Source organism: Hordeum vulgare, chromosome 2H (genome assembly GCF_904849725.1).
Source record: "Hordeum vulgare subsp. vulgare chromosome 2H, MorexV3_pseudomolecules_assembly, whole genome shotgun sequence".
Lineage (NCBI taxonomy): Eukaryota > Viridiplantae > Streptophyta > Magnoliopsida > Poales > Poaceae > Hordeum > Hordeum vulgare.
Genome location: NC_058519.1, coordinates 137,389,722 through 137,412,404, shown reverse-complemented (window position 1 = coordinate 137,412,404; position 22,683 = coordinate 137,389,722).

The following is a 22,683-nucleotide window of genomic DNA, read 5'->3' as shown; positions in this document are numbered from 1 at the left end:
CCATGCCCACAATGCAAGGCAGCTCTTAAGTTTCATTGGTTGCCGGCGGGTGGGAAGTATTCCTGCTTTGATTTGCATAGACAGTTCTTGCCTATGGACCATCCATTCAGAAAAGACAAGAAGAATTTCATCAAAGGTAAAGTTGTCAAACACTCAGCACCACCTGCATTGACGGGAGCACAAATTAATGAACAGTTAAAATCTATGGAGCCTGATCCAAACCGTCCAGGGTATTTCTTGGGTTATAATGAGGAACACGCCTGGACCCACAAGCCATGCATCTGGGATCTCCCCTACTTCGAAGACCTCTTACTTCCACACAACGTTGACATGATGCACACTGAAAAGAATATCGCCGAGGCCCTTCTTGGCACATTTTTCGGCACTGATAAGGGCAAAGATAATACAAAGGCTAGAGTTGACCAGGAGACTCTGTGTGATAGGCCATCACTAAACATGTGAGAACCGAAAGGAAGAAAAAATTGGTCCAAACCACCTGCCTGGTACAATCTTGAGAAGGGAGCAATAAGGGAAATCCTCTTGTGGGTGCAATAAAAGTTGTTGTTCCCCGATGGGTATGCTGCGAATCTAGCGAGGGGAGCGAGCATTGAAAAAATGAATTTTTTTGGGCTCAAGAGTCATGATTGGCACATATGGCTTGAGCGGATAATGCCGATGATGTTGCGTGGCTATATCCCCGAGGCTGAATGGCTAGTATTGGCCGAGTTGAGCTATTTATTCCGTGTTCTTTGTGCTAAAGAGTTCTCGCGTGCCTTGATAGATGACATGGAAGAGTTGGCGCCTGAGTTGCTCTACAAGTTAGAGAAGATTTTTCCACCGGGCTGCTTTAATCCGATGCAACACATGATTTTGCATCTCCCAACCGAGGCAAGATTGGGTGGCCCTGTGCAAAATCGTTGGTGCTACGCAACTGAAAGAATGCAGAAGACACTTCGAGGAAAATGTAAGAATAAACGTAGAATTGAAGCATCGATGGCCGAGGCGTTCATTACCGAGGAGGCGGCAAACTTCGTAACAGCACACTATGATGCCACTATGCACAACTTGCATAATCCAAAGCCTTTTCAAAGCGAAGCTCACACCTTCTGGTGTGGGAAAACCAAAGTTGCTGTGCGTCGAGGAGTGGCGCACAATAACGATGTATATATTGAACAATTTAACAGAAGTTCGGCCATACATCGAGTAAGTGCTCTGTACATTGTTTTGCAACTTTTAACAAGTTTTGTATCTAACAACTATTATTAATTGATACAGTAGATACGTCGAACAATTCTCGAATGGTGTTGCAATCGAAAAAGAATCCATTCTCGAGTATGAACTTCTTGAAAATACAGGAGGCGGCTATCCCGGTTTCATCTATTGGTTCAAAAAAAATAGTACCTCCCTTATATATAATAAGTGATTTCCTTTGCTGCTATTACTCACGAGTAACACACCAAACTCTATCTTTTCTTACCTTCTAGGCTAATTCAGATGACCAAGTCGACGATGAATTGAGACAAATAGCTAATGGTTTTGACTTTAAGGTCCGTACATTTCAGAAGTACGACATCAACGGGTATCGCTATCGTACTGCTAGCAAATTGCTTTCAATGCCCGGTCGAAAAACAAACAATTCCGGTGTCTCTGCTATAGGCGAGGGAGCTGTCGAGTATTATGGAAGACTTGAAGAAGTCTACGAACTTCATTATTATGGTGAAAATCCTCCAAACGTTGTTGTGTTCAAATGTCATTGGTTTGATCCTACTAAGACAAGACGGACTCATGAACATCTTGGGATTGTCAAAATTCGACAAGACATGCAGTTAAGCGGTGCCGATGTCTATATTGTGGCTCAACAGGCCACCCAAGTTTTCTATGTGCCATACTATCGTCAAAGTGTTAAGAACCTAGAAGGTTGGTATGTCGTGTTCGATGTGCCGCCACATCTTAGACCACCTCCCCCAAATGAAGACGATTATGAACCTCAAATTGACCCAATAACATATGATGGAGCATTCTTCCAAGAATCACGTGGTGTCAGACGTCGTACCCGAAACTACTCTACGTCCACCCTGAACACGGAGGAACAAGACTCACGTGATGATGAGAAGAAGTGGAAGTAGAAGAAGTTACCAATGTCGATGAGCTATCAATGCTTGATCGGTTACAAAAAGGCCTTCCACATGATGTCCCTGAACCCGATGACGATATCAATCATGATGACACGTGTGATACTGATGATGATTTTGCTTCAATTGACCATGGAGAAGAGACAGATGATCTAGACTATTAGTACTTTGTATGCATCCAAACATTGTTGTTTAATTATTCAATTATTAGTTGAATTATTCATGTATTTATTATTGTTCATTTAATTATTGTGCTTGAATTTGTACTAATTATTTAACTATTTATCATTACAGGTGGTGAGACATGGCAGGCGGGGATAAGTTGAGGATAGCACCTAGGCAGCTACGGAGAACTTTGTTGCAGAGCTTTGCCGAGGAGCCCCATGGGAGAGCCGTAGGAAAGAAGAGAGGCACATGACGTGGTCGTGGGAGAGGGAGTCTGCATGATAGGAGCCAGTCGCCACCACCCTCGGCTACTTCTGTCTCAGCCACTTCACCGTTGCAGACGAGGGTGTCACCGGTGCGGGATCCTCCCGTCCAGGAGCAGACACCGATGCAGGGGGCTGAGGCGGAGGGTGCTGAGGCGGAGGCTGAGGCGGAGGGGGCTGAGGCGGAGGGTGCTGAGGCGGAGGCTGAGGCGGAGGGTGCTAAGGCGGAGGCTGAGGCGGAGGGGGCTGAGGCAGAGGCTGAGGGGGCTGCCAGCAAGTCGGTCTACCAACGTGGTATGACACGAGTTCCAGACCTATTGGAGTTGCAGCACAGGGCGTTCATTAAGCCAGATGGTGAGAAGTAAGTTGATATATATTGTGTACCTTATATCATTATATTTCACCAAGTAGCTAATGTCTTTGCCTTATCATTATGTAGGGGGTGGGATTACCCGCAGAATACCCGGAATCCAAACTGCCTCCTTGGTGCTTTACTTAGGGAGCACTTCCCCGGGATAGTGCAGTTGCCCGGTGAGGGTATGGTTCCCGAGCCAGGACTCAAGTGGGAGCACTACCAAGCCGCTCTGCTCCCGGAAAACACAAATGTCAATGGTGTTCTTTGCGTGAGCGTGGCCGACAAGGTGTTGGCTGATTTTTGGGTAACTATTATTTTACCCAATAAAAAGTATACAATGTTATATATTGTTATTTCCTTCCAAATCATTTCACTATTCATCTGTGCATCTATTTGGCATAATTGCAGAGTTACTTTAGGGTCAAGGAGGGGACGGAGGAGGCGGCCAAGAAGAACCTCGTGAAAGAGTGCAAGAGTTTATTAAATAACACGAGGCACGAGCTGCGTGTTCAAGCTGTTCGAGATTGGTACGCCAAGCAAGGGGAGCCGAAGACAAAGACTGAATGTCGAAAGATTTTCCTTGATAAGACCGAGTACATGGAGGTATGTACATTCCAAAATCAATTCTTAGGGCTAGTTAGGTCTATTTAGTTATAATACTTAGTTTCATTCTTCATTAAGTTACATTCATAGGTGCCCCCGAGATGGTTGGCCGATAAGATGGATTGTTGGGAGATGATAGCGGACAGGTGGTGCACAGAGGCTTGGTTGAGCACCCACACTATGGCCAAGGACCGTCGTGCCCAATTGGTTGGTGTGCCACACCACCTAGGCAATGCCAACATCAAGCAATACGCCAAAAATGGGTATGTGTGCCTTGTTTTGTTTCATCAATAATTCGTTCGTTCATGATTTTTTTTGTACTAATTCTTTGTCTTTTCGTGTAGGCCAAACACAATAACCAGCCCGAGCCTGAGGGATACGCCGCGTTTAGCATGGCCCATCAGGGCTCGTACAAGACGGCGAAGGCATATTCTGAGGGGGACGGGTCGTCGGCGTACACAAGCCTGTCCGCCTACAACAAGATGACGTCTTATTCGGAGGTGGTCAAACAGCTGTGCGGGCCTGACTTTGACCCGAGCCAGACTCCTATCGATCCAGAGGCGTTAATGATCTCTGGTGGCGGTAAGAGTCATGGCACGCTGGCCATGTGTGATGGCTTCGTCCCTATCACTGAGACTCTATCTCAGATCAAGTCGAGGCAAACGAGCTCCGCTCCTGTAATACGGCAACGCGCGAGGCCAGTTGATCTTGCCATCGAGGTTAGTTTTCTTCATTATTTCTTTCGTTCTTTTATCCCTGGATGGATGATGAAAATTCCTTTTGAGGAGTGGTTGCAGGCCGCACTTATGAAGGAGAGGGAGGCCACCAGGCTCTTGTTGGAGGAGAGGGACCGGAATACGCAGAGGTTGCTTGACGAGGAGAGGGCATGCAATAATGCCCATGCGAAGGCCATGCACGACTTTGTTGCGGTAAGTCAGTTGTGTGAGAAGCAAGGCTATGTGTGAGACGCAACAAGGCTATTTCTTTGACTCCTCGAAAACTAATTTGCAGGCTATGTGTGAGAAGCAAGGTTTGCCGCCCCCTCCGCCGATGCCTTCTCCGGTGGGAACGGTGAGTTCCCTTTCAATGACCAACCTTGCACGGTCTTATACCATTGTCTGTCGCCGTGCTAACCACATATTTTAACTCTTGTCTTGTTGCAGCATCATTCCAGAGTTGAATCCCACGATCCCCTTACTTCTCCTGGTGAGAGCCCTAGCAACCCAGCGACCAACGGAGATGCAGCTTCTCCTCCGTTTCTTGGCATTCGGTAAGTTATTCCTCTCCTTCTTATTCTTCTTATCGTTTAAATCAACTTAGATTATGCCAGGCTTTAGTTAGCTTAGTAAATTCTAATTGATATTAGCCATGGTTTAGTTATCTTAGTAAATTCTAGTTGATATTAGAGCTGAAAAATGACAAAATTAGTTTAGAAAGTTTTAAAAGAAACCAGAAGAGAAGAACAAACAAGAGATGAAGAAATAAAAGAAGAAGAAAGAGGAGAAAAAGATAACTTCTCTTCTTTCTTTTTCTCTATCTTCTTCTTCTTCTTCTTCCACTTCTTCCACTTCTTCTTCTCGTTCTTCTTCTTCTTGTTCTTCTTCCACTTCTTCTTCTAATTGCTTAGCTTAATTTAGATAACTTCTTTCTTATTGTATTCTTCTTCTAACTACTTTCTCATTATGCAGATTTTGATAAAGCAGCATGGCATATGGATGGATGCTCGAGGGACTTTGTAATGCACTTGTGTAGTCTTAGATGAACTTTGTAATGCAATTGTATTTGTGGATGCACTAGTGATGCTTTGTAATACTTTGTGATCTTGTTTGCACTTTAATTACATATCGTGCTGTTTGCACTTGTGTTGTGCTGTTTGCACTTGTGGTGCTGTTTAGGGGCAGGGCAAATATATATATGTTGTTGTTTGTATCTATGTTTTGCAAATGCAGGGAATTAACAGAAAACAATATGAAAAAAAGCAGAGAGGGTCCTTGCCTACAGCTTACTGACGGCAAAGGCTTTGCCGTCGGTGGACTGACGGCAAAGAAGACACGTGGCGGCAACCTGTGTATCCTGGCAACTCTGGGAATACCAAAATTTCCCAGATTTTCGGCTTTGCCGTCAGCTGTGCTCCAGCTGTCGGCAAAGAGGCGACCAAGGGGACCCAGGGGTTTCGGCTTTGCCGTCAGCTTTGCTACGGCTATGGGCAAAGAGGGGACCTAGGGGACCTAGGGGTTTCGGCTTTGCCGTCAGCTTTGCTACGCCTGTGGGCAAAGCCTGCCGTTAACCTTCTAACGGAGCTCGACCTGCGCCGTTGCCGCCACTGCTCTTTGCCGTCAGCCCGTGCTAGAAAGTAGATGGCAAAGTCTTTGCCGTCGGTCGACCTTCAGCTGACGGCAAAGAAGGTGATTGCCGATAAAATCTTGGCCGGTACCTTTACCGACAACACACTAACGACAAAGCCTTTGCCATCAGTTAAGCTGTCCTCTGCCGTCAGCTCTGGCTGTCGACAAACCAGCAGATTCCAGTAGTGATAGTCATGTGAATCTGATATTCGTTCGGTATTTTGATATGTCGTATGTTGTTTTTCCTCTAGTGGTGTTACGTGAACGTGGACTACATAACACTTCACCATACTTGGGCCTAGAGGAAGGCATTGGGGAGTAGTAAGTAGATGATGGGTTGCTGGAGTGACAGAAGCTTAAACCCCAGTCTATGCGTTGCTTCGTGAGGGGCTGATTTGGATCCACTAGTTTAATGCTATGGTTAGACGTTGTCTTAATTCTTCTTTTGTAGTTGCGGATGCTTGCGAGAGAGGTTAATCATAAGTGGGATGCTTGTCCAAGTAAGGGCAGTACCCAAGCGCCGGTCCACCCACATATCAAACTATCAAAGTAACGAACGCGAATCATATGAACATGATGAAACTAGCATGACAGAAATTCCCGTGTGTCCTCGGGAGCGTTTTTCCTCCTATAAGACTTTGTTCAGGCTTGTCCCTTGCTGCAAAAGGGATTGGGCCACTTGCTGCACCGTTGCTACTACTTGTTACTTGTTACTTTTTGCTTGCAACGTTTCACCTCGCTACACAATCACTTGTTACCGCTAATTTCAGTGCTTCCAGTTATTACCATGCTGAAATTTGTTTATCAGAGCCTTCTGCTTCTCGTTGGGTTCGACACTCTTACTTATCGAAAGGACTATGATTGGTCCCCTATACTTGTGGGTCATCAGCGCCACCCTGACGCAAGGTGCCTGCGCTCACCTTCCATGCGGGCTTCGTTGCTGGCAAGCCCCGCCCCTAGACGTTGAAGCACGTCCGCCGAGGTAGGGAGCAAGCCACACGGCGTGGCACGCGAACCTTCGACATGTTCCAGTGGCCAGCGAGAGCTCTCGCCTTCCTCATGGCGGACGGGAGAAGGGCACGAGGGGCCCCATAGCCCAGTCCTATGCTCGGGGGCTGGGGGCTCCCGTGCATGCGCTGCATCGGAGGGAAGCACCCCCTAAGGCCCCACTTCACCAGGCAGGAGGGAGCAGGAAGGGGGCGCAACATGGCTCTAGGAGGGGCCGTAGGCGAGGGGAACGACCCCTTCCCGGGGATCCTCAGGCCAGGGGCGAAGAACACCGCAGCAGGCTCACGCGCCGGGGGCTTGAGAGAAAGGGAGTACGAAAGAAGAAACCACGGGACGCTCGATGGACATAGAGGTGGGCAGCACTGACTCGCCTCTCCTGTCGTTAGTAGGGAGCCTACAAAACAAAGGCTGAGGAGGGAGGTGTTGAAAGAAATTCGAAAAATGGGCTCGAGCGCTTACTCGTCCACGGCGACCCATTTCTTTATCACCGGGGCCCATCGCGTCGAAGGACGGCCATGCTTCGACGACCTCCTTTTTCGGCTGACGTGGGGGACCTGGCGCGGAGGCCCAACAACTCATGACCGAAGCTTGGAGACGGGTTTGACAACTTCCGCCGTCAGCCGATCGCCACCGCAGGCCCCGGCTTGACCCGAAGCAAGAGCCGGGGAGGCGGGCGGTGATACGTCCATTTTGCATCATGCTTTAATGTTGATATTTATTGTTTTATGGACTGTCATTATACTTTGTGGTACCATACATATGTGTTTTCTCTCTTATTCTGCAAGGTTTATTTGAAGAGGGAGAATACCGGAAGCTGGAATTTTGGACTAGAAAAGGAGCAAGTTTGAGTCCTCTATTCCGCGCAACTCCAAATGGCCTGAAAATCAACGTGGAATTTTTTGGGAATATATAAAAAATATTGGGAGAAAGAAGTGCCAGAGGGGAGCTGCCAGGGGCCCACAAGCCTAGTGGCTGCGGCCTACCCCCCTGGCCGCGGCAACAGGGCTTGTGGGCACCCTGGTAGCCCACTGGCCCCCCTCTTCTGCTATATGAAGGGTTTCGTCCGGGAAAAAAATCAGGGAGGAGCTTTTTTGTGGATTCGCCGCCGCCACGAGGCGGAACTTGAGCAAAACCAATCTAGAGCTCCGGCAGGACGATCATGCCGGGGAATTTTCCCTCCCGGAGGGGGAAATCGTCGCCATTGTCATCACCAACAATCCTCTCATCGGAGGGGATTCGTCTCCATCAACATCTTCATCAGCACCATCTCATCTCCAAACCCTATTTCATCACTTGTAACCAATCTCCGTCTCGCGACTCCGATTGGTACTTGTAAGGTTGCTAGTAGTGTTGATTACTCTTTGTAATTGATGCTAGTTGCATTACTTGGTGGAGGAGTTTATGTTAAGATCCTTGATGCTACTTATTACACCTCTGATCATGATTATGATTATGCTTTGTGAGTAGTTACTTTTGTTCCTGAGGACATGGGATAAGTCTTGCTATTTATAGTCATGTGAATTTGTAATTCGTTCGGTATTTTGATATGCTGTATGTTGTCTTTTCTCTTGTGGTGTTATGTGAACGTCGACTACATAATACTTCACCATATTTGGGCCTAGAGGAAGGCATTAGGGAGTAGTAAGTAGATGATGGGTTGCTAGAGTGACAGAAGCTTAAACCCAGTCTATGCGTTGCTTCGTAAGGGGCTGATTTGGATCCACTAGTTTAATGCTATGGTTAGACATTGTCTTAATTCTTCTTTAGTAGTTGCGGATGCTTGCGAGAGGGGTTAATCATAAGTGGGATGCTTGTCCAAGTAAGGGCAGTACCCAAGCGCCGGGCCACCCTACTGATGCAACAAAAGACCTTCCAACGGTGCCAGAAACACGTGCTGACGGGAGACTGTTCTTGATACTCCTCAGCAACGGCACCAGGAATCCTTCGGCTATGGCTACGCCTTTAGGGACTTCCTAGGCAAATATGCAAAGGATTTCCCCGTGGCCTTGGAGCCTTGCGTTGGTGTTCCCTCGAAGCGGAAAGGGTGATGTAGCGCAGCGGTGGTAAGTATTTCCCTTAGTTTTGAGAACCAAGGTATCGATCCAGTGAAGGAGTATCACAAGTGCCTGCACAAACACAAAAACCTTGCTCCCAATGCTATGAAGGGGTTGTCAATCCCTTATAGATTTTTTGCCAAGTGAGAACTGAAAGCAACAAAGTAACAAAGCAAAGTAAAAGCGGAGGTGTAAACGATAGGTGTGAATAGACCCCGGGGCCGTAGTGTTTACTAGTGGCTTCTCTCATGAAAGCAAGTAGACGGTGGGTGAACGAATTACTGTCGAGCAATTGATAGAACCGCGCAAAGTCGTGACGTCATCTATGGCAATGATTTTATCTATAGGCATCACGTCCAGAACAAGTAGACCGATACTTTCTGCATCTACTACTATTACTCCACACATCGACCGCTATCCAGCATGCATCTAGTGTATTAAGTCCAAAAGAACAGAGTAACGCCTTAAGCAAGATGACATGATGTAGATGGACAATCTCATATGTACGACAAAGCCCACCTTGTTACCCTTGAAGGCAACTACACGATGTGTGCCTTGCTGCCCCTACTGTCCCTGGGAAAGGTCACCACATGGCAAGAACCCAAAACCAAGCACTTCTCCCATTGCAAGAATCATAGATCTAGTTGGCCAAACAAAACCCAAGACTCGGAGAGACTTACAAGGATATCAAATCATGCATATACGAAATCAGCAAAGACTCAAATATATATCATAGATAATCTGATCACAAATCCACAATTCATCGGATCTCGACAAACACACCGCCAAAGAGGATTACATCAGATAGATCTCCATGAAGATCATGGAGAACATTGTATTGAAGATCCAAGAGAGAGAAGAAGCCATCTAGGTACTAACTACGGACCCGTAGGTCTTAAGTGAGCTACTCACGAGTCATTGGAGGGGCGATGATGTTGATGAAGAAGCCCTCCAACTCCAAAGTCCCCTCCGGCAGGGCATCGGGAAGGGTCTCGAGATGAGATCTCGCGGAAACAGGAACTTGCGGTGGCGGAACTCCCGATCTAGGTTTCTTTCTGGAGGTTTCTGAATTTATAGGATCATATGGCGGTGGAGTTGCATCAAGTGGGCCCCCGAGGGGCCCACATGCTTGATTGGCGCGACCTAGGGGGGGGGGTCGCGGCGACATGGCTTGTGGCGCCCTCGGGACGCCCCTCCGGTATCTTTTTCTTCCGGTATTTTTGATATTTTCCATAAAAAATCACCGCGAAAGAATTATTCCGTTTGGACTCCGTTCCAAAATCAGATATGAAAAGAGTCAAAAACACAGAAAAAACAGGAACTGGCACTTGGCACTGAGTTAATAAGTTAGTCCCAAAACAAGATATAAAAGGTAAACAAAACATCCAAAGTTGACAAGATAACAGCATGAAACCATCAAAAATTATAGATACGTTTGAGACGTATCACACCCACATACCAAACTATCACAGTAACGAACGCGAATCATATGAACATGATGAAACTAGCATGATAGAAATTCCCGTGTGTCCTCGGGAGCGCTTTACTTCCTATAAAACTTTGTTCAGGCTTGTCCCTTGCTACAAAAGGGATTGGGCCACTTTGCTGCACCGTTGCTACTCTTGTTACTTTTCACTTGCTACGTTTCACCTCACTATAGCATCACTTGTTACCGCTACTTTCAGTGCTTGCAGTTATTACCTTGCTGAAAACCGTTTATCAGAGCCTTCTGCTCCTCATTGGGTTCGACACTCTTACTTATCGACAGGACTACGATTGATCCCCTATACTTGTGGGTCATCAAGACTCTTTTCTGGCGCCGTTGCCGGGGAGTGAAGCGCCTTTGGTAAGTTGAATTTGGTAAGGAAACATTTATATACTGTGCTGAAATTTATTGTCACTTGTCACTATGGAAACTGTTCCTTTGAGGAATTTGTGCGGGGTATCTTCACCAAGAACGGAAGCACGAGGAGTTGCTCCTGAACCTAAGGTACCTACTGAAAATATCTTCTATGAAATTCCTTCGGGTATGCTTGAGAAACTGCTGGCTAATCCTTTTACAGGAGATGGATCTTCACATCCAGACTTGCATCTAATCTATGTAGATGAAGTTTGTGGTTTATTTAAGCTTGCAGGTTTGCCCGAGGATGAGGTAAAGAAGAAAGTCTTTCCTTTATCTTTTAAGGATAAGGCGTTGACATGGTATAGGCTATGTGATGATACTCGATCATGGGACTACAATCGGTTGAAATTGGAATTTCATCAAAAGTTTTATCCTATGAATTTAGTACATTGTGATCAGAATTATATTTATAACTTTTGGCCTCGTGACAGAGAAAGCATAGCTCAAGCTTGGGGGAGGCCTAAATCAATGCTATATTCATGCCCCAATCATGAGCTCTTCAGAGAAATTATCACTCAAAACTTTTATGCTCGACTTTCTCATGAAGATCGTACCATGCTTGACACTTCTTGTACCCGTTCTTTTATGAAGAAGGATATTGACCACAAGTGGAATTTATTGGAAAGAATCAAACGTAACTCTGAATATTGGGAGCTTGAAGAAGGTAAGGAGTCAGGTATGAATTTCCAGTTTGATTGCGTTAAATCTTTTGTTGAAACAAGCACTTCTAGAAATTTTAGCGCTAAGTATTGACTTGACTCTGAGATAGTAGCTTCTCTATGTGAATCTTTTGCTGCTCATGTTGATCTTCCCAAAGAGAAGTGGTTTAAGTATCGTCCTCCTGTAGAAGTCAACATAGTTAAACCCAATCTAGTTGAAGAGAAAGTCATTGCCTATAATGATCCTATTGTTCCTTGTGCCAGCACTGAGAAACCACCTTACCCTGCTAGGAAAAAGGATTACTCTAAAGCTCCAACTCTGATACGTAGGGGTTACATTAGACCACTTGCACCCCCTCAGGAAATTAGAGTTGAACCTAGTGTTGCTATTATCAAAGATCTCTTAGCCGAAGACATAGATGGGCATGTTATCAAATTCTGTGAGGACTCCGCTAGAATTGCTAAACCTCACACGAAAGACAAATACGGACCTGTAGTTGGCCTGCCCGTTGTTTTTGTCAAGATAGGAGATCACTGTTATCATGGTTTATGTGATATGGGCACTAGTGTTAGTGCAATGCCCCGGTCCCTATATGATGAAGTCAAAGATGAGATTGCACCTGCTGAGTTAGAACCCATTGATGTCACTATTACGCTAGCTAATAGAGACACTATCTGCCGTGTGGGAATTGTGAGAGACGTAGAAGTCCTTTGTGGTAAGACGAAGTATCCTACAGATTTCCTCGTCCTTGCTACTGCACAAGATAGCTTTTGTCCCATCATATTTGGTAGACCCTTTCTCAACACTGTCAATGCCCATATTGATTGCATTAAACAGACTGTCACTGTTAGTTTCGAGGGTGTGTCTCATGAATTTAACTTCTCCAAGTTTGGAAGACAACCCCATGAAAAAGAGTCGTCTGGTAGGGATGAAATCATTGCTCTTGCCTCTATTGGCGTGCCTCCTACGGATCCTTTAGAGCGATATCTGCTTGAGCATGAAAATGATATGCATATGGATGAAAGAGATGAGATAGATAAAATTGTTTTCGAACAATATCCTATTCTTAAGAATAATCTGCGTGTTGAACTGCTTGGGGATCCTCCCCCACGAAAGGGTGATCCTGTGTTTGAGCTAAAACAGTTACCAGATACACTTAAGTATGCCTATCTTGATGAGAAGGAGATATATCCTATTATAATTAGTTCTCACCTCTCGAATCACGAAGAGAAGAAGTTATTAAAAACTTTGAGGAAGCACCGTGTTGCTATTGGATATACTCTTGATGATGTTAAGGGTATTAGTCCCACTCTATGTCAGCACAAGATTAAAACTGATCCTGATTCTAAGCCAGTTGCTGATCATCAACGGAGATTAAATCCTAGGATGAAAGAGGTCGTGAGAAAAGAAATATTAAAGCTTCTGGAAGCAGGAATCAATTATCATGTTGCTCATAGTGATTGAGTAAGTCCAGTGCATTGCGTACCCATGAAGGGAGGTATCACCGTCGTTCCTAATGATAAGAATGAACTAATCCCACAGAGGATTATTACTGGCTATAGGATGGTGATAGACTTCCGGAAACTGAACAAGGCAACCAGGAAAGACCATTATCCTTTGCCGTTTATCGACCAAATGCTAGAAAGGCTATCTAAACACACACACTTCTGCTTTCTAGACGGTTATTCAGGTTTCTCGCAAATACCTGTTGCACAATCTGATCAGGAGAAAACCACTTTCACCTGCCCCTTCGGTACCTTTTCTTATAGACGTATGCCTTTTGGCTTATGCAATGCACTTGCCACCTTTCAAAGGTGTATGATGGCTATATTCTGTAACTTCTATGAAAAGATTGTTGAGGTTTTCATGGATGATTTCTCTGTTTATGGTTCTTCCTTTGATGATTGCCTCAGCAACCTTGATCGAGTCTTACAGAGATGCGAACATACCAACCTCGTTTTGAACTGGGAGAAGTGCCACTTCATGGTTAATGAAGGCATCGTCTTAGGACACAAAATCTCTGAGAAAGGCATTGGAGTTGATAAGGCTAAGGTTGATGCAATTGAGAAAATGCCTTGCCCCACAGATATCAGAGGTATACGAAGTTTCCTAGGTAATGCTGGTTTCTATAGAAGGTTCATTAAAGACTTATCTAAGATTTCTAGGCCTCTTACCAACCTCTTGCAGAAGGATGTTCGTTTTTTTGATGAGGATTGTGGGGAAGCTTTCAAAATACTTAAGAGGGCCTTGATAACCGCACCTATTGTTCAACCACCTGATTGTAACTTGCCCTTTGAAATCATGTGCGACGCTAGTGATTATGCTGTTGGTGCTGTTCTAGGACAAAGAGTTGACAAGAAGTTGAATGTTATCCACTACGCTAGTAAAACTCTAGAGAATGCCCAAAGAAACTATGCTACTACAGAGAAGGAATTTTTAGCAGTCGTGTTTGCATGTGAAAAGTTCAGATCTTATATAGTTGACTCCAAAGTCACTATTCACTCTGATCATGCTGCTATTAAGTACCTTATGGAGAAGAAGGACGCTAGGCCTAGGCTAATCAGATGGGTTCTCCTGCTACAGGAATTTGATCTGGACGTTGTTGACCGAAAGGGTGCTGATAACCCTGTAGCAGATAACTTGTCCAGGCTAGAGAATGTCCTTGATGACCCACGACCTATTGATGACAGCTTTCCTGATGCGCAATTGAATGTCATCCGCACTTCACATAGTGCACCGTGGTATGCTGATTACACAAACTATATCGTAGCCAAATACATACCACCTAGTTTCACCTACCAACAAAAGAAGAAATTCTTCTTTGATTTGAGACACTACTTTTGGGATGATCCTCACCTTTATAAGGAAGGAGTAATGGTGTTACTAGACGTTGTGTGCCTGAACATGAACAGGGACGGATCCTGCAGAAGTGTCATTCCGAAGCCTACGGAGGACACCATGCTGGAGATAGAACTGCTCATAAGGTATTGCAATCAGGTTTCTATTGGCCCACTCTCTTCAAGGATGCCCGTAAGTTTGTCTTGTCTTGTGACGAATGCCAAAGAATAGGGAACATCAGTAAACGTCAGGAAATGCCTATGAACTATTCACTTGTCATTGAGCCATTTGATGTCTGGGGCTTTGATTATATGGGACCCTTCCCGAGTTCCAATGGGTATACTCACATCTTAGTTGCTGTTGATTACGTCACTAAGTGGTTAGAAGCTATTCCCACTAGAAATGCTGATCACCACACCTCTATTAAAATGCTTAAAGAAGTCATTTTCCCAAGATTTGGAGTCCCTAGATATCTGATGACTGATGGCGGTTCACAATTCATTCATGGTGTTTTCCGCAAGATGCTCGCTAAGTATGATGTCAACCATAGAGTTGAATCTCCTTATCATCCTCACTCTAGTGGTCAAGTGGAGTTGAGTAATAGGGAGATCAAATTGATCTTACAAAAGACTGTCAATAGATCTCGAAAGAATTGGTCTAGCAAACTTGACGATGCACTATGGGCTTTTAGGACTGCTTATAAGAATCCCATGGGCATGTCGCCGTATAAAATGGTTTACGGTAAGTCCTGTCATTTACCTCTTGAGTTAGAACACAAAGCTTATTGGGCAATCAAAGATCTCAACTTCGATTTCAAACTTGTCGGTGAGAAGCGGTTGTTTGATATCAGCTCATTAGATGAATGGAGGGCCCATGCATATGAGAATGCCAAGTTGTTCATGGAAAAGGTTAAGAGATGGCACGATAAAAGAATACAAAAACGTGAGTTCAATGTAGGTGATTATGTCCTGCTATACAATTCTCGCTTAAGACTCTTCGCAGGCAAGCTTCTCTCTAAATGGGAAGGTCCCTACGTTGTCGAGGGAGTATATCGTTCCGGTGCCATCAAAATCAGTAACACGGAAGGTAATTTTCCGAGAGTGGTAAATGGGCAAAGAATCAAGCATTATATCTGTGGTAATCCCATAAATGTTGTGACCAATATCATTAACATCATAACTCCAAAGGAGTACATAAGGGATGTTTATCAGCCTGTTTCAGACTCTCAAAACGAAGAGGTATGTGTTTTGGTAAGTAATTGGACTCCAAAACTTTTCCAGTAGGAAATTTTTCTGTTTTGGAATTTATGGAAAAATAGAAAAATAAAAAGCAGTTCGGAGACCGCACGAGGCGGTCACAAGCTTGGACGCCGCGACCTACCCCCTGGCCGCAGCAACAGGGCTTGTGGGCACCTCGTGTGCCTCCGGACTCCGTTTTCTTGCGGAGCACTCCTTCTGGTCCAGAAAAAATCAATATATATACGCCCGAGGGTTTTGATCTCCGTTTCACGCAGTTTTCCTCTGTTTTTCGTTTCGAGCCTGTTTCTGTTGTAGGTCTAGATCGTCATGACTTCCCCAAAAGCTCCTAAGGACAAGATCTTCGAGAGGGTCATCAATCCCTACCTCACGGAAGTGCTGCAACACCCTCAATCTATTGAGATGCGTGAGGGGATGTTGCACATCCGTGATGTTGAGGGGCCTAAGAAGACCGGAAGCATGGAGACGAGGCTCGAAGCAATGGAGCAACAAGTATTCAAGTGCCAATGGATGCTGGAGCATGGACTCAACGCCAACCGCATGATGATCACGGAGTTCACCAACAAGCAAAAGATGGATGCCAATGACATTGGGAAGCACCTCTCCAGGCTCTATGACAGGGTTGATCAACTCCAGGGCTAGATCTATGACCTGCAGAACCAAAACTGTGAGTATGAGTATAGATTTAAATCAATACGGTTGGCTGCAGATTTGAGGATTCCGGCGACTCGTTCATCCTGCCGTGATGGAGCACCTATGCCTTGGAAGACGGAGGATCAAACTCATGTTGCAACTCCACCACCATCACCACCAAAGGAAGACAACTAAGCATTGGTATGGGCAACTCCCTTGGCTTATGCCAAGCTTGCGGGAGTTGCCCTGGTATCGTATCACCTTTATATCTTTTTATTTTACCTTTGTTATAGTTCTTTCTTTTTCAGTTTTTACTTTCTTCTCTTAGTAGAATAAGTCTTTAGTGTTTAGTTTGAGTCTTTTGCCTTGTGTCTCCCCCGATGTATTCTTGCTCGTGAGCCATATAATAAAGAGTATCTTAGTCAAGGGCTTTGTTTTGTGCCGTGATCACAAGTATGAAAGGAACGATAGCATGAAAGATCATGAGATTATCTTATGGAAAGTGATAGCTTCACATATAACAAGTATGATGATTCAAACTTGTTGAGAATAGACCAACATAGACCCTAGTCATTGTTGCAATTAACAAGAGGTAATAAGGGAAGAGAGGTTCACATATAAATATATCATCTTAGACACTTTCTATAATTGTGAGCACTCACCAAACTATTACATGCTTAGAAGTAGAAGTTGGACAAGGAAGACAACATAATGAATTGTGTTTGCTTGATTCCAAACAATGTTATATGATTAGAGATCCCTTAGCATGTGACGATTGCTTCCACCTCATATTAGCCAAAACTCCCGCACCAATTAGAGATACTACTTGTGCATCCATAAACCTTCAAACCAGTTTTGTCATGAGTGTCCACCATACCTACCTATGGATTGAATAAGATCCCTCAAGTAAGTTGTCTCTCTAATATGTATGATCTATTAGTGTGTGGAAAATAAGCTTTATACGAACCTGTGATGAGGAAGACATAAAAGTGACAGACTGCATAATAAAGTTCTTTATCACAGGAGGCAATATAAAGTGACGTTCCTCCGCACTAAGAGGACACGCATCCAAACCTCAAAAGCGCATGACAACCTCTGCTTCCCTCTACGAAGGGCCTACCTTGTACCTTTACTTTTGTCCTTGTTAAAGTCTTGGTGATCAACACCAATTCCCTATTTCGTCTTCATCTTGGTGAACGTCATATGCTAGGGAAAGATCTATATTCATATATCAACTTGGAGATGAGTACTTATGCTTTATTATTGTTGACTTTACCCTTGAGGTAAATAGTTGGGAGGCAAAATTATAAGCCCCTATCTTTCCCTGTGTCCAACTGAAACTTTGATACCATGAGTACCACGTGAGTTGTAACAATTGTGGAAAACAAAATAGATGATTGAGTATGTGGATTTGCTTTACAAGCTCTTATTTGACTCTTTCTGATGATATGATAAATTGCAATTGCTTCAATGACTATGGACTGTTGTTGGCTACTTCTCGATAAGGTTTTTGTTTCATGCTTTGCTTTGTGAAGGAATTGTCACTTTCCCATAAGAATCTTTATGGTGTATTGTTGTTCTATGTGTGATCATGATGCCCTTGTGTCCGTATTATGTTTTATCGACACCTTCATCCCTAAACATGTGGACATGTTTATGGATCTTGGTTTTCGCTTCAGGACAAGCGAGGTCTAAGCTTGGGGGAGTTGATACGTCCATTTTGCATCATGCTTTCATGTTGATATTTATCGCTTTATGGAATTTTATTATACTTTGTGGTACCATACTTATGTGTTTTTTCTCTTATTCTGCAAGGTTTATTTGAAGAGGGAGAATACCGGTAGCTGGAATTCTGGACTGGAAAAGGAGCAAGTTTGAGTCATCTATTCTGCGCAACTCCAAATGCCCTGAAAAGCAACGTGGAATTTTTTGGGAATATATAAAAAATATCGGGCGAAAGAAGTGCCAGAGGGGAGCTGCCACGGCCCCACAAGCCTCGTGGCCGCGGCCTACCCCCCTGGCCGCGACAACAGGGCTAGTGGGCACCCTGGTGGCCCACTGCCCCCCCTCTTCTGCTATATGAAGAGTTTCGTCCGGGAAAAAATCAGGGTGGAGTTTTTTCGTGGATTCGCCGCCGCCACGAGGCGGAACTTGAGCAGAACCAATCTAGAGCTCCGGCAGGATGATCCTGTCGGGGAAACTTCCCTCCCGGAGGGGGGAATCATCGCCATCGTCATCACCAACACTCCTCTCATCGAAGGGGACTCGTCTCCATCAACATATTCATCAACACCATCTCATCTCCAAACCCTAGTTCATCACTTGTAACCAATCTACGTCTCGCGACTCCGATTGGTACTTGTAAGGTTGCTAGTAGTGTTGATTACTCTTTGTACTTTATGCTAGTTGGATTACTTGGTGTAAGAGTTTATGTTAAGATTCCTGATGCTAATTATTACACCTCTGATCATGATTATGATTATGCTTTGTGAGTAGTTACTTTTCTTCCTGAGGACATGGGATAAGTCTTGCTATTAATAGTCATGTGAATTTGGTATTCGTTTGGTATTTTGATATGCTGTATGTTGTCTTTTCCTCTAGTGGTGTTATGTGAACGTCGACTACATAACACTTCACCGTATTTGGGCCTAGAGGAAGGCATTGGGGAGTAGTAAGTAGATGATGGGTTGCTAGAGTGACAGAAGCTTAAACCCCAGTCTATGCGTTTCTTCATAAGGGGCTGATTTGGATCCACTAGTTTAAGTCTATGGTTAAACGTTGTCTTAATTCTTCTTTCGTAGTTGCGGATGCTTGCGAGATGGGTTAATCATAAGTGGGATGCTTGTCCAAGTAAGGGCAGTACCCAAGCGCCGGTCCACCCACATATCAAACTACCAAAGTAACGAACGCGAATCATATGAACATGATGAAACTAACATGACAGAAATTCTCGTGTGTCCTCGGGAGCGCTTTACTTCCTATAAGACTTTGTCCCTTGCTACAAAAGGGATTGGGCCACTTTGCTGCACTGTTGCTACTCTTGTTACTTTTCACTTGCTACGTTTCACCTTACTACACCATCACTTGTTACCGCAACTTTTAGTGATTGAAGTTGTTACCTTGCTGAAAATCGTTTATCAGAGCCTTCTGCTCCTCGTTGGGTTCGACACTCTTACTTATCGAAAGGACTACGATTGATCCCCTATACTTGTGGGTCATCAGGCGGCAAAACACCACTCTCCCTGGATGCAGAAGGGGCAGCGTGACTGGAGCTCACGAAGGCTTGAACCCCAAAGGTCGGGGCCTCCCGGGGGCACGCATCCCTCCCATGGAGGAAACCCCATTTGTGAAGAGCGGCATCTCCGCGACGAGGGATTCCGAGGCCTTGAACTTGTACAGAGGAAGACCGTTCACGGGAAGCTCGTCGGGATTGCCGCCCGTTAGCCGGCGGAGCAGCTCACGCAACATGTCAGGAGGATGTGGAAAAACCTGGATCCTCATCGGGTCTCGAGGCCCCGTGAAGGTCCACATTGGGCGGGAGTCGCGTTGGAGGGGAGTAATCCGTCGACAGATGAACTCCCGCACCACCATCACCATCATCACGCCCGCCCGCTTCAACTCCTCCAACCGAGTCAGAATCGGCGGTGAAAACGACATGAGGCGGATGCGGCTTGCAAACACGGGTCGGGAGGTTCTGCACGGAGAAGACGGGTCTGCCGTTTAACAGGCCTGGTCCACACGCATTTGGGGCCCACGACGCTTCAGGCCGCCCTCAAGGCTTCATCGAGAAGATAGCCAAGCGCACCTTGGGCCGAGGGGCTACTGTCGGCATTCTGGGAATGGGGGTACCCAGATCTACCTCCCTGTGGCCCAGGGCTGGCCCACTTCATCAAGTGATACGTCCCAAACGTATCTATAATTTCTCCTTGTTCCATGGTCTTTTGGGTGACATTCTTATATGTTTTGCTCCACTTTTATATCATTTTACACATATTTGGACTAACCTACTAACTCAGTGCATGCATTGCCAGTTTTTGCCCGCCGATGTCAATTTTGCAGGGGCTTTTACCCAATTTTCCTAAGCCCGAAAAAATCCAGAAAAAATATATAAAAAATCAGCAAAACAGAAGCTTCTGGATCAGCGAAGGAGGGCCATGGGCCTCCTAGGCGGCCTGCTGGCCGCGCCAGGAGGTCGCCTGGGTGGGTCCCACCTTCTTCAGTGCTCTCCTTTGGCCTATATTTAGAGTCTCGAGAGGAAACCCTCGCAAATTTTCTGGAATCGCGAATTTCTCCATTGTTCCACCACCACAACTCTTCCGAGATCGGGAACGTCAGGAGACCTCTCCCGGCACCCTACCGGAGGGAGGATTGAACTCCGGGAGCTTCTCCACCGTCATGGACACTTCCCGGACGTGCCATGAGTAGTCCTCCTTGGACCATGAGTCCATGACCAGTAGCTATGTGATGTCTTCTCTCCAATCTTGTGCTTCAATGGTTAGTCCTTATGAGCTGCCCTACATGATCAAGGCATTTATGTAATTCTCTTTCTATTGCTATGCTCGGTTTGTTGGGATCCGATGGATTATGAGATTATGTTCAGATTGTTATGAGTTATAAATTTATTATCCTTTTATATTATGTTCCTTAGTGATTCATGCATGTTCTCCTTTGCTTTTTATTGATTTGGCCAAGTAGTAGATCGTAACTCCAAGAGGGAGCGTTATGCATGATTGTGGGTTCATGCCCCTCGATGTCTAGCTTGAGTGACAGAAACATGAGACTAGGGGATGTGCTTGTTGCCACCAGGGAGAAAACAACAGTTCTTGTGACCATGGTTGCAAGGATTGTTTACCTTACACATAGTTCATTAATGCAGTTGTTCGTTGCTTTGAGTTTACACTTTGGGTGGGGCTCGCAACTTAATATGGGAGAGATGTTCTGGATAGATATCTCAAGGTGGATGATTAATAAGTAGATGCTGATGAATAAACGGTCTACTTGTCTTGGCGTAGTGCCCATTACTATTGAACCTCTAACTATCAGGTAGCATAATTAGCATTGCGGTGCAATCATAATTCTGTCAATTTCCCAACTGTGATTTGTTTACCCAAGCATGGTTGTTTATTGTCTTTTGGGAGAGAGACATCACTAGCGAACATCATGTGACTCCGGTCCATATCACCATCATTGTTTACACCTCCATCATTTACCGTTTTAATTTACTTTTCCGTTGCAATCACTATTACCTTCCCGCTTGTGTTTTGATCCTTTGCAAACTACAAGGTCGGAGAGATTGACAACCTCTCTGTACTCGTTGGGAGCAAAGTTATTTGTTGTGTGTGCAGGTCCACGTCTTCTGCTAGGGCCAGGGTGGAAGACACCTACTTGTTGAGTCTAGGAGTCCTCCTGGTTCGATAAACCTTACAGTCTCCGTGTAAGGGAAATCTTCTGCCGAGTATATCTCCACCTTCCACTTGGGGTAACCAACGAGGGCCGAGAACTATATCGATCAACTAGTCATTAAGCGAATTTTTGGCGCCGTTGCCGGGGATTCCAGTCTTCAAGATAGGGGAGTTGCGCATTATCTTTTACCTTTGCTTTTTAGTCTTCTTAGTTTTCTTTTTAGTTTTTGCTTTAGAGTCTTATACCAAAAACCACAAAAAATTAGTTGCTTTGTTCTTTCTCGTTTCCGTTGCTATGGGTTCTGATGAGAACACCATGTTGGGTGACTCCACTAGTCACAACAAAAATGATTATACCTTCTCCTCTATTGCCCAGTTACCACTAAGGGTCTTTTTACTAGTAAACCATGTGACTATACTAGTCATTATGTAGAATTATGCCCTTGGCATGGTTGCGTCGGGAAGCCACAAGATCTTTGGTTTGAAGTTGCTCCTAAACGTCCCCAAACTTGGGAAGACGTCCAAACTCTTATAATAGAGAGCAAATCAAATGTAGAGGATGACACTACAATTTTACTTAATAGCAATATTATTGATTTTGACAATTCTAGTCTCTCCGAAGTTATCACCTTTTTTTTGCAAAGAATGGCTAAAGACCGCCACGTTAGTCACTCAATATTACCTTCACCGAGCATATTACCAATGATCTTATCAAAGCTAGGGAGGAGAAGCTCAAGCTACAGACTTCTATCCCTAGAGAACTAGAAGATGGTTGGGATCCTATGGTCAAGATCAAATTGAATAATATCTCTTGCTTTGCATTGTGTGATGTTGGAGCTAGTGCGTCCGTTATGCCCAAAAGAATGTATGATATGCTTGATTGGAAACCTTATGATCCATGTTCTTTTGGTGTTCGTCTTGTTGATTCTTCCATAAAGAAACCTTTAGGGAGAATTGATGATGTGCTTATTATTGTCAATGATAATTATGTGCCAGTTTATTTTCTTATTATGGACAATGAATGTGATCCTTCATGTCCAATTATTTTGGGACGTCCTTTTCTCCA